The sequence below is a fragment of the Petaurus breviceps genome, unplaced genomic scaffold (assembly GCF_028583685.1).
Source record: "Petaurus breviceps papuanus isolate PSGF00001 unplaced genomic scaffold, PetGlider_PUasm1.0 89893, whole genome shotgun sequence".
Taxonomy (NCBI): Eukaryota; Metazoa; Chordata; class Mammalia; order Diprotodontia; family Petauridae; genus Petaurus; species Petaurus breviceps.
In genome coordinates this window covers 266,336-277,516 of record NW_027187139.1, presented here as the reverse complement: position 1 = coordinate 277,516, position 11,181 = coordinate 266,336, and the positions used below count along the sequence as shown (strand labels likewise).

Here is an 11,181-nt window from a genome sequence, read left to right as displayed (position 1 = left end):
CACACACACACACACACACACACACACACACACACACACACACACACCACAAAACACATACCATAATCTCTTTACTCCAGGTGTTATATAGGTTAGGTAGTTGGATTGAATACATTAGGGTTTGGAATCAGAAGACCTGGAATGAAAACTCAGCTCTACCACTTACTAATTGTGTGATCTTGGATAATTAACTTAATTTCTCAGGGCCTCAGTTTCTCATATAAAATGAGGAGTGGGACATTGGAAACTGTTGGGTTCAAAAGCAGCCCCACAGCCTGAGCATGTTAGAAGTCAGTCTGGAGATGAGGTTCCAGAATGGAAGATGATGAAAGCATTGGATGATGAGAAGGCTTAATAAGGGGTGGAATGGAGCCAAGACAAACATGACTTGATTCAATTTTGTCCTGAACTAGCCCTTTCCCCACTCAATTTATATTCATGGAAGAGTCCCATTAATCTTTTCTGGAATTAAAGGACTTGGGTTCAAATTCCACCCCTCTGAAAATTACTACTTTATATGACCTTGGGTCAGTCACTGAACTTCTGTGGGTCTCAGCTTTCTCATCTTTCAAATGGCAGGTTTAGACTAGATGGCATTCCAGCTGTACATCTATGACCCTATGTCTTCATCATTTTAAGCTAGAAGAGACCTTGTGAATCTAGTCCAAAGTCTTTATTTTACTAATAAGGTAAATGAGGCCCAGAGAGAAGCCACAACTTGGCTAAGGTCACATAGCCAGCAAATAGTAGAGATGGGATTTATACCCAGGGTCCTCTGATTTGGAGTCCAGTGTTCTTTTCACTGAAACATGCCACATTCACCTTATTTGTTCCACCCACTGAATATCCCCTGTTTTTGGTAAAGCAGCTATCTTTCCCAACACATATTTTTACTCAGTTATGATCATAAACTGTTAAAAACTAAGAGAACCCTTGCAGATTAGTCTAGTCCAACTGTCTCATTTAACTGATAAGAAAACAGAGGCTCAGGAAAAGGAAAATGACTTTACCCAAAGGTACATTGCAAGTTTTATGGCAAAAGGATCAATACTGATAATAGCTGATATTTATACTGTCCTTTAAGTCTAATAAACACATCATTTGATCCTCTTAACCACCCTGGAGGACAAATGCTACAGATAATATTATCCCCATTTTATAGATGAAGAAACTGAAGCTCAGAGTAATAGACTTATTTGTTGATGATTCTGAGTTCAATATAAAAGTCAAGTGACTTTAAATGATCAAGTTCACATTAGGGAATTTAAGTATTCTGAGTGAAATTAAATTAGATAATTTACAAAAGTTAACAGATTGGGTGGGGATAGGAGGTTCTATGAGAGTATATTAAAGAAAGAGAAGTTTCAGAACAACCATTATATAGAATGAGCCAAGTAATAGATAAGGGATGATTAAGATATGTTGGCCACTTCCATGACAGTAAGGAAAAATATAAGCAGTAGATGATAGCTTTAGTGACCAGTGTACTTCCTTTCCATCAAATCCCTAGCTGTCCACTTTGAGGATTGGGGAGTAGGCCTCTCACCCAAGTACAGAGACAACCTTTTCTGCTCAGGGTAGATCATCTCCAAGTCTCCTCCCAATGCTGAAAGCCCATAATTGGTCTTCTCTGGGGGAATTCAATGGATATCCCCATCCAGATACTTTCTTCATCACAAAGATACTCTGGAGAATAGTTACTCCTCCCCCCCATCCCAAATTCCAAATCTTCTGAACAGTCAACAAAGTCTGAGAACATCTATCCTGGCTCTTACCTGATGTTGCCAGGGACAGGACAAAGACACCAATGAAGAGAATATACAGGAATTTCATGGTAGAAATGTGACTGATGTCTCAAAACCCAGAGATATGAGGGTTAATAGAGTTGCTGATATCTTAAGTGAGGTGTATAAAGAATCTCTGAATTTATAGAGCTGTTATCTCCCCACAAAAGCAGAACTAATGTAATAACAAGTCATGCCCTTCTGATGCTGGAAACCACACCCCTGGCAAACCAAGAAATTAGCAAATGTCTGTTAGAACCCTTCACCAAACCAAGGACCACAAATATAACTCAGCATCAAAATTTCACAGAATCTTAACCTTGCCAGGGATCTCAGGGGGCTTTTAATACAACCCATTACATGAGCAGGAATCGTATCTACTGAATGCTTATTATTTGATAAGTTATTTGTTCAGCTCCTGTCTGAAGATCTCCAATAAGGGTAAACCTACCCAGATCTATATATCTAGATCTAATCTCTCTCCTGAGCTCCAATACTGCACCACCAACTGCCTTTTGGACATGTTGAATTGAATGGAGTAGAAGCATCTTAAACTCAAGATGTCCAAATCAGAGTTCAGTATCTTTCACCTTAAAACTTCCCCCTCAGGGTGTCTAGGTGGCGAAGTGAATAGAGTACCAGACCTGGAGTCAGGAGGACCGGAGTTCAAATCTGACCTCATTTAATACTTACTAGTTGTGTGACCTTGGGCAAATCACTTAACCCCAAATGCCCTGCCTTCCCCCCTCCAAAAAAGCAAAAAACAAAAAAACCTTTTCCTTCTTCCCAATTTTTCTGTTACTGTCCTCTATTTCTATTACTATCCTCCCAGTCACACAAACTTAAAATCTTGGTATTATCTTCAACTCCTCACTTTTACCCTATTTTTACCTTCACAGCATCTCTTATATATATTTCCCCTTCACTCACAAACCTAACATTTCACAGGCCCTCAGCCCTCTCATCTAAATTATTCAATGTCCTTCTAATCAGTCTCCCTGCCTCAAGTCTTTCCCCACTACAATCTATTCTCCATTTAACTTCCAAAGTGATCTTCCCTAAGTTCAGGTCTGACAATGTTATACTACCATTCCTCTCCAATAAACTCAAATAATTCCCTACTATCTATACTCTACTATTCTACACTGACCTACTTGCTGTTTCTCACACACAAATAAAACTACATCTCCATACTCCAAACATTTGCACAAGCTGTGCCCCATGGCTGAAATGCTCTCTCTCCTCACCCCCAGCTCTTAACTTTCCAGTATTCCTTCATGACTCAACTTAAAACACATCTTCTGTAAAAGGCCCTGCCTGCCCAATCCCCCAGAGGCCTCTATCTTTTAAATACCAAATTATTTGAATGTTGTCTCCCCTGTAGAAGTTGAGCTCCTTAAGAGCAGGAATCATGTTTTTGTCTTTGGATCCTCACAATGGATTAGGACAGTACCTGGCACATAGTAAGAAAATAATGAATGTTTATCACCTGGTTGACATCAAGAGTCAGTCTATTCCACTTTAAATAGCTCTAATTGTCAGGAAGTTTTCCTTATATCAAGGTCAAACTTGACTCTTTTCAAAGTTCAGTCATTGCTTCTAGTTCTTGCCTCTAGGGCCAAACAGAACTAGTTTATTCCCTCTTCTACATGATGGCTTTAAGTCTTCTTTTCTACAGACTGAATCCAGTTCTTTCCATTAATCTTCATAGGGAATGCTCTTAAGAAATGCCAACATTGTGGTTAACCTTGCTCCTCACCTTGTCAATGTCTTTACTAAAATGTGGCTCCAAACCCCACTCTAGATGACAAACTCACCAGAGTAGAGTATAGCAGAACATTCTCTGCATGGTCCTGAATGCCCATGCCTATCTTAATGCAACTTAAAATTGTGTGTGTATAAACTTTCCTGACATATCACATTTATGTTTCAATGTCATTTTTTGCATTAATTAGTGAATAGGGACCATTCATCACCTAGTTTCCCAAACTTTCAGTGGTAGAATAGTGTCTTTTAGGATCAGTCTTAGATCTTCCTGAAAAGACCCTCATCCAATAAAGGGCCACTGTCTGCTTTAATAAATCAAAAGGGAACTAGGTAGCAAAGTTGATAAAGCTTTAGAAGTGGGGTCAAGAAAACTTGAGTTCAAATCTGGCCTCTGATACTAACCCTGAGCAAGTCATTTAAGCTCTATCATCCTCAGTTTTCTCAAGTTTAAAATGGAGATAATATTAGTACCTACCTCCTTAAACTATTATAAGGATCAAATGGGATAATATTTGTAATATGCTTAGCACAGTGAAGGGCATTTAGTAAGTGTGTAAAAAAATGCTTGTTTCTTTGCTGCCTGCCTTCCAAAGGACACACTTCTCTCAGCTCAGTTGCCTAATGACAAAATGTTCAGCTCTTTGGCTGTCTGACCCTTTAGTGAAAACTGTTCCTTTGTTTGTAGGAAGACATTATGTCTTATCTTTCTTTGACCATTGTGAGGGGCTAATGTCACAATATTTTCAGGAGGCAATCTGGAATAGTGAAACAAGTACTGGCTGTGGGATAATAATTGTTTAACTCTTCATGACCCCACTTGGTTTTCTTGGCAAAGAAACTAGAATTTCTTTCTCCAGCTCACTTTACAAATGAGGAAACTGAGGCAAACAGGCTTAAGTGACTTGCCCAGGGTCACACTGCTAGTCAATGTCTGAGGCCAGATTTGAACTCAGGAAGATGAATCTTCCTGACCTCAGGCCCAGCACCCTATCCACTGTGCCACCTCACTGACCTTTGGCAAGGCTTAGGAACTTTAAAATGGAATGTATTGTCTTAAATTGAGGAATATTATTTTTTGACCCTAAAAGATCAATTTATGGGAATAATATATTGTTAATGGGGGAAAAAAGTCAAAGACAAATAAAAATATCCTCAATATTTCTGCCTTTGTCTTCATTACCCCTTCCTAGGACTATTGTTATAACTAGTCTCCCTGCCCTCTACTCTCTTCTCTAAATTTATAACTGTTACTGTTATAAACAGTATAAAAGTCTAAAAGTTACTGTTATAACTGAGTTACATCTCAATTACAACACTGTTTCTCAGTACTATCTTCCTTCTCCAAAACCTTCTGAGTTTAGGAATATGGAGCCAGGAAAGCATCTTCATCTAGCACAGTGCAAAGAAAGCAACAGTTTCCCTTTTGAAGAACCATTTAAACTAATAATGGGCAATGCCCAACCCATGCCAGGTCAGCCTGATGGGGTACAGGCTCTGGGAAACCCCTTAAACTCTTGATTGAATCTTGAGGCCACAAATACTTAAGCTTCTTATGAGTCTACCCATGGGGTGGCCAGGTAGCACATCGAGTAAGAGCACTGGCTCCAGTGTCAGGATGACCTGGGGATTGAATCCCAGGCTCAGACACTTAGCACCCACCCAGAAACACCTGGACATGTAACCTTGAGCAAGTTACTTAACCCCAATTGCTTTAAAAAAAAAAAAATATATATATATATATATATAAAGAGTCTACCCATCATGTAGAATCTTTAATACGCTTTGTTTTACTTTGGCTGAGAAAAGACTTGAGTCGAATTCACTCAGCAGGACCCAGTGTGTTGATATTTGGGGGTCTCATGTGCCCCTAAGGCCCCCAAATATGAACATGCCCAGGGAATTGCTACGTCTCACTGCTGAGGTTCAGAGTTGTTGAAACCCCAAAACAGTGACACATGGGTCCTGCCTGAATGAATTCAACCCAAACCTTCTTTCAGCAAAAGAAAAACAAAGTTTATTAAAGATCCATCATATTGGGTAGACTCTTAAGGAATCAGAATTTGTATTGCAAATGCCAGTGGATCAGATTGAATCTGAGCCTTTGTAACACTACATTCATAGGTTAAACAGAATCTGAACATTTTCATGGAAGCAAGATGGATCTTATATACAGAAAGACTGAGGGAGGACTCTAGAGGTGGCCAAGTAGTCTGGGGTATCTGGAGGGGTGGTTGTCTAGGGAGGGTCTTGATAGGAGTGGTCAATAACCTGGGGTGACTAGAAGGTGAATCCAGGGAAGATTTTGATGTGAGTGACCAGTAGCCTAGGATAGTAGAATAGGATTAAGGGTGGGAAGTAGTTGTACTGAGATTTGGGCAGAGATAATGAAAGGTTTATGGCCTCAAGGTAACATCAGATCAAATGGGGAAATCCAAGGATATTTCAAAGTGGGGTTTTCAGGGCCCTTTAGACAAATGGGACCCAAACTCTTTTGGAATAAGGGGCAATGTTCTAGGCCTCAGCCTGTACCCTGTCATCACTAGCAGGAAATATGCTAGCTAACATTACTCTATAGCCACAGTTTAATCATTTTACTAAACTTTCTGATCACACTCCCCAACAACCATCCAGTGAGTGACTCATTATTTCACTCACTAGGGAACCTAGGAAGGTTAAGTAAAAATCCTTGAAGATCTGTGAAGAGTTAACTACTGAAGAATTAATAAGTATTATTAATTAATTATTAATAAGTCAGTGATGACAAATATTAGCTTGGTGTGACAAGAACTTTATTAAAAATAGTATGTGAGGGGCGGCCAGGTGGCACAGTAAGAGTGCCGGCCCCAGAGTCAGGAGACCTGGATTCAGTTCTGGGCTCAGATACTTAACACCCACACAAAATTACTGGCCTTGTAACCTTGAGCAAGTTACTTAACCCCAATTGCTTAGGGGCAGCCAGGTGGCACAGTGAGTAAGAGTGCTGGCTCCAGCATTGGGAGACCTGGGATCGGCTCCAGCCTCCAATACTTAATAACTGGCCATATAACCTTGAACAAGTTACTTAACCCCGATTGCTTTAAAAAAAAAAAATAGTATGTGAATTTTATCTTCCAATATAAAATACCTCTTTAAGAGCTTAGTGGGCATTTTCTCCCCTTCTCTTTGTTTCTTTTCTACAACTTCTTTCTCCCCATTCACTAGCTTTTCTTCTTCATGAAATTCTCTCTCCTCCTATCTTTCATTTTCCTTTCCCCTCTTTCTCACTTTGAATCCTAGTTCTGTTGCTTACTATCTATGTGACCTTAAACTCTCTAGATCTCATTGTCTTCATCTGTAAAATGAAAAATTTGGATTATATCACCTTTAGGTCCCTTCCTGCTCTAAGTCTATAATCCTAAGGTCTTTGAGGCAAAAAGCTCCTCTCCCTGCCTCTACTCCATCTTTTCCTCTTCACTTTTCTTATTCTCTATACCTGCCCCACTTCAATCTCTCTACCTTTCTCCATCCATTGTAAATTATTTGAATTGGAAATACATCTATGAGTGTTATTCATTGCATTGTTGTGTTTTTTAATGAAAATTCATTTCCTGTTGCCCTTAATTTTAAAAACATGTAGCTTGAAAGCCCAGACTGTTAGTGGTAGTGGTGGCAGCAGCATGGGGTCCAGGACTTGGGGCAAAGGGAGAGAGGGCAGCAGCTGGGCTCACTGGGCCTTGGCATTGCTTTGGGTGACTGTGGCTGCTGAATTGCCCTCAGCTCAGGGTAGCAGAGGTCTGGCAGCATCAGTGACCTGTTCCCTACAGGTATTTTGAATTCAGTCCTACACCAGATCCTTATTGTCAAGCTCAATGTACTTTCTGCCCAACTAGTTCGCCTATCCCAGTTATGAAGGATGATGATGTCCTAAAAGTCTTTTGATTACAAGCCCCAGTATAGAAATTTAAATATGGTGATCTCCTGGGACATTTAAATATTATGCATGATGCCATTGGATTCAGAAATATTTTCACAGGCAAGAACTACACCATAGAATGGTATGGACTTTTCCAACTCAGAAACTGGACATTTCTCCTTCTCTGACCTAAAATGAATCCACCATTCTGGTGTAATAAGGGAGCTGCCTGTTTTTTTTTTTTTTAAGGTATTGATGATATTCACTGGAAAGAAAATGGAACCTTGGTTCTGATAGCAACCGTATCAGGAAAAATATTTAACCAAATGGAAAATTGGGTGAAATGGGATAATGAAACAGGTATTTATTATGAGACATGGACCGTCCAAGCCAGTCCAAAAAAAGAAAGTTGACAACATGGTTTGAATCTTATGACTGTTCCAAATTTGTATTAAGAACATATGAGAAGTTGGGTGAACTTGGGGCTAAGTTTAAGAAGATAGAAACCAACTATACCAGAATATTTCTCTACAATGGAGAACCTACATATGTGGGAAATGAAGCCTCAATTTTCGGACCTGAAGGAAACAAGGCTCTTGCTACAGCTATAACGAGATTTTATTACCCATTTAGGCCTCATTTGTCAGCTAAAGAATTTTTGTTAAGTCTTGTGCAAATTTTTGATGTGGTGCTCATCCATAGGGAGTTTTATTTTTTTATAACTTTGAGCATTGATTTTTACCTATGAAGCCCCCCTTTATAAAGATGACATATGATGAAATTCCTTTGCCAAACAAAAGAGTGGTTTCTAAAACACTGGGACTTTGGGGAGGGAAATGTCTGTCTTCTTGGGTATTCAGAGAGTGATTTGGTCCCATTGGTTGTTTTTTTTTTTTTAAACAATCAGGGTTAAGTAAGTTGCTCAAGGTTACACGGCCAGTTATTTCTGGGTGTGGTGCTGAGTATCTGAGCCCGGATTTGATCCAGGTCATCCTGACACTGGAGCTGGTGCTCTTACTCACTGTGCTACCTGGCCGCCCCGGTCCCATTGGTTTTTAAGGGTTAAGGAGGTGAAACTCAAATCAACAAATCATTTTGCCTGTTAACATCTCTTAGAAGCTGGGTAGAGAGATGTTAATACAGTATTATACTGGCAAACAAGCCTCTTGGATTATCTGGATTTCAAAGCTGCTTTAACATGGAAGAAGAATTACAGTATGTAGGCTATATTAAATAGACTATATAATGGTGCCTTATTCATAGTAGGTACTTAATAAACATTTGAGTTGAATGATATATAACTACAGTAAAAAAAATAAAAACATGTAGCTTGAATGTTTTATTTTATTCTTTTAAAAAACAGCCCAACACTGAACCTTTAAATTGTAATTAATTTTAATTTTAATTAAATATGTAATTAAATTTGACTGCTTTTTTGTGTTGATAATTATTTAATATCATTTTGGGACCTTAATTAGAGCCAAAGCCTGAACTAATCAATCAGACTGCTTTGCTCTAAAAATGCCCTTTCCTGTGTCAGCAACTTCAAAGACCAGATAAGGTTGAATAGTGGAACTTCTCTTATCTTTTCTAGGGATCTATGCTATAAGGGGGAAACTCATATATCCTGGAATGGTAATTTCCAATTAACACTATTTTGTCAATTGTCTTGTCAATTTGTATTTACAACTTATTCAACTAAGAAACTTCATTCTTTACACATGTAGAGATCATAAAACTGAAGGACACAGACATCCTGGGATAGTCCTAAAACATATAAAAACTTTGCCATTTTTTTAAAAGCAATTGGGGGTAACTTGCTCAAGGTTACACGGCCAGGTGTTTCTGGGTGGGTGTTAAGTGTCTGAGCCTGGATTCAACCCCAAGTCATCCCGACTCTGGGGCCGGTGCTCTTACTCACAAACTTTGCCATTCTTGTATCAATCAGAACTTATGTTTTGGCTCCATGCAGCACATATCTGCTAGCTTTAAGGGAATAAAAAAATATGAAATTACATATCACCTAGCCTGTTTGCCTCCTTTAACCAAACTTTCAGATTAATGAGTATGTAGCCCTAAAAATGTTTTTTTTTTCTGTGTCAGTATCCTTGAAGAAAAATATTTCCTTGCTCCTGACTGAGATGCTGCTTCTCTCACTTCCTCTTTGCTCAGTCCTACCCCACAAACTGTTTCTCATTTCCCTGGCATGTTCTCTGTTCAAAACTCATGGCCTGTCTCCTCTGTATTCCCTTAAACTCTTGCAATCAAGTGACAGTTAATTTTGTAACCCTCCTTTGCCCCCAACTCCCCACTGGGAGCATTGCCCCAAGTCTATAACTTAATAACACCTCCCTCATAGGGTTTTTACAAAAATAAAATAAGAAGATGTTTGTAAAGCATTTTATAAAACTTAAAGTACTGTATAAATGCTGCCTAATATTATTTAAAAGAGGAGAGTGGAAGGTATGTGCATTATGAACATTTTAATTGATTACTCTTTCAATCAACCAACATAATTTTATTAAGTGCCTGCTACACTCCAAGTACTGCACTAGATCCCAGAGACAAAGAGACAAAAACTTAAATCCCTAAACTCAAGGAACTTATGTTTTACCGGGGTATTAATTACATGCAACAAGTGTCAGAATCGGGATCCGAACACAGGTGTCATGAATCTAAGACCAGTCACCCAGCCACCTTTCCTTGATCCCATGTTATCTTTTTACCTAACAGAATCTGGTGCATTTTTTTAGGTATCATATAAATTCATTGGCTGTTAAAACTTTCAATGTTTATGAAGTTTCCCCATTTATCTCTTTTTGCTATTACTTTACCAAATTCTGTAAAGTATCCCTTCAATAATTTAATTAATCTTAGCATTAAAGTTATAAATGAACATCAGTCATCATCATTTTTATTATATGTGCATGGTCCAACCAAAAGCAATGAATACTTTTCCAGCTATTTAAGTTGCATTTTATTTCTTTTTATTTTTAAATTAAATTTTATGTTTATTTTTAGTTTATATCATTCATTTCCACAAGATTTTGAGTTACAAATTTTCTCCCTGTCTTTTCCCTACCCACCACCCCAAAATAGTGATCCCACTGTATACCCCCTCCTCCCAATCTGCTCTCTCCTATATCCTCCTCCATCTCCACTCTGATTTTCTAGTAGGGCAAGATGGATCTCTATACCCCAGTGCCTATATACCTTATTTCCCAGTTGCATACAAAAAAATAATAATATATTTTTTAAACATTTGATTTTAAAACTTTGAATTCCAGATTCTTTCCCTTCCTCCCTCCTCACCCACCCTTACTGGGAAGATAAGCAATTCAATATAGGTTGTACATGTATAGTTATGCAAAACATTTCCATAGTGGATATATTGTGAAAGACTGACTATATTTCCCTCCCTCCTATCCCAACCCCCACTTTTTCTATTCTCTACTTTGATCCTGTCCCTTTTCAAAAGTGGGTGCTTCCAACTTCCCTTCCACCCAACCTGCCCTCCCTTCCATCATCCTGCCTCTCATTCCCTTCCCCCCTAAACTCCTGTAGGGTGAGATACCCTATTTTGTGTATATGTCATTCCATCCCTAAGCTAAATTCAATGATAATAAGGTTGACTCATTCCCTTTTGCCTTCCTGTTATTCCCTACCATTGTAACAGTTTTCCCTTGCCTCTTCCATATGAGATAATTTACCCCATTCTGTCTCTCCCCATCTCCTCTC

At 38.8% G+C, this 11,181-nt stretch overlaps 1 long non-coding RNA gene and 1 pseudogene across 1 annotated transcript in view; one reads left to right on the top strand and one right to left on the bottom strand.

The window, feature by feature from the left end:
- LOC138176535 (uncharacterized) overlaps positions 1–2,504 on the bottom strand; it is a 3,113-nt gene extending 609 nt beyond the window's left edge. The window contains exon 1 of the long non-coding RNA XR_011172325.1: positions 1,776–2,504. This is a non-coding gene — a long non-coding RNA (uncharacterized lncRNA). The remainder of the gene's footprint in view (positions 1–1,775) is intronic.
- A 4,836-nt stretch (positions 2,505–7,340) lies between these two features.
- Positions 7,341–8,310, top strand: LOC138176530 (bis(monoacylglycero)phosphate synthase CLN5-like; annotated as a pseudogene).
- The last annotated feature ends 2,871 nt before the right edge of the window (positions 8,311–11,181 follow it).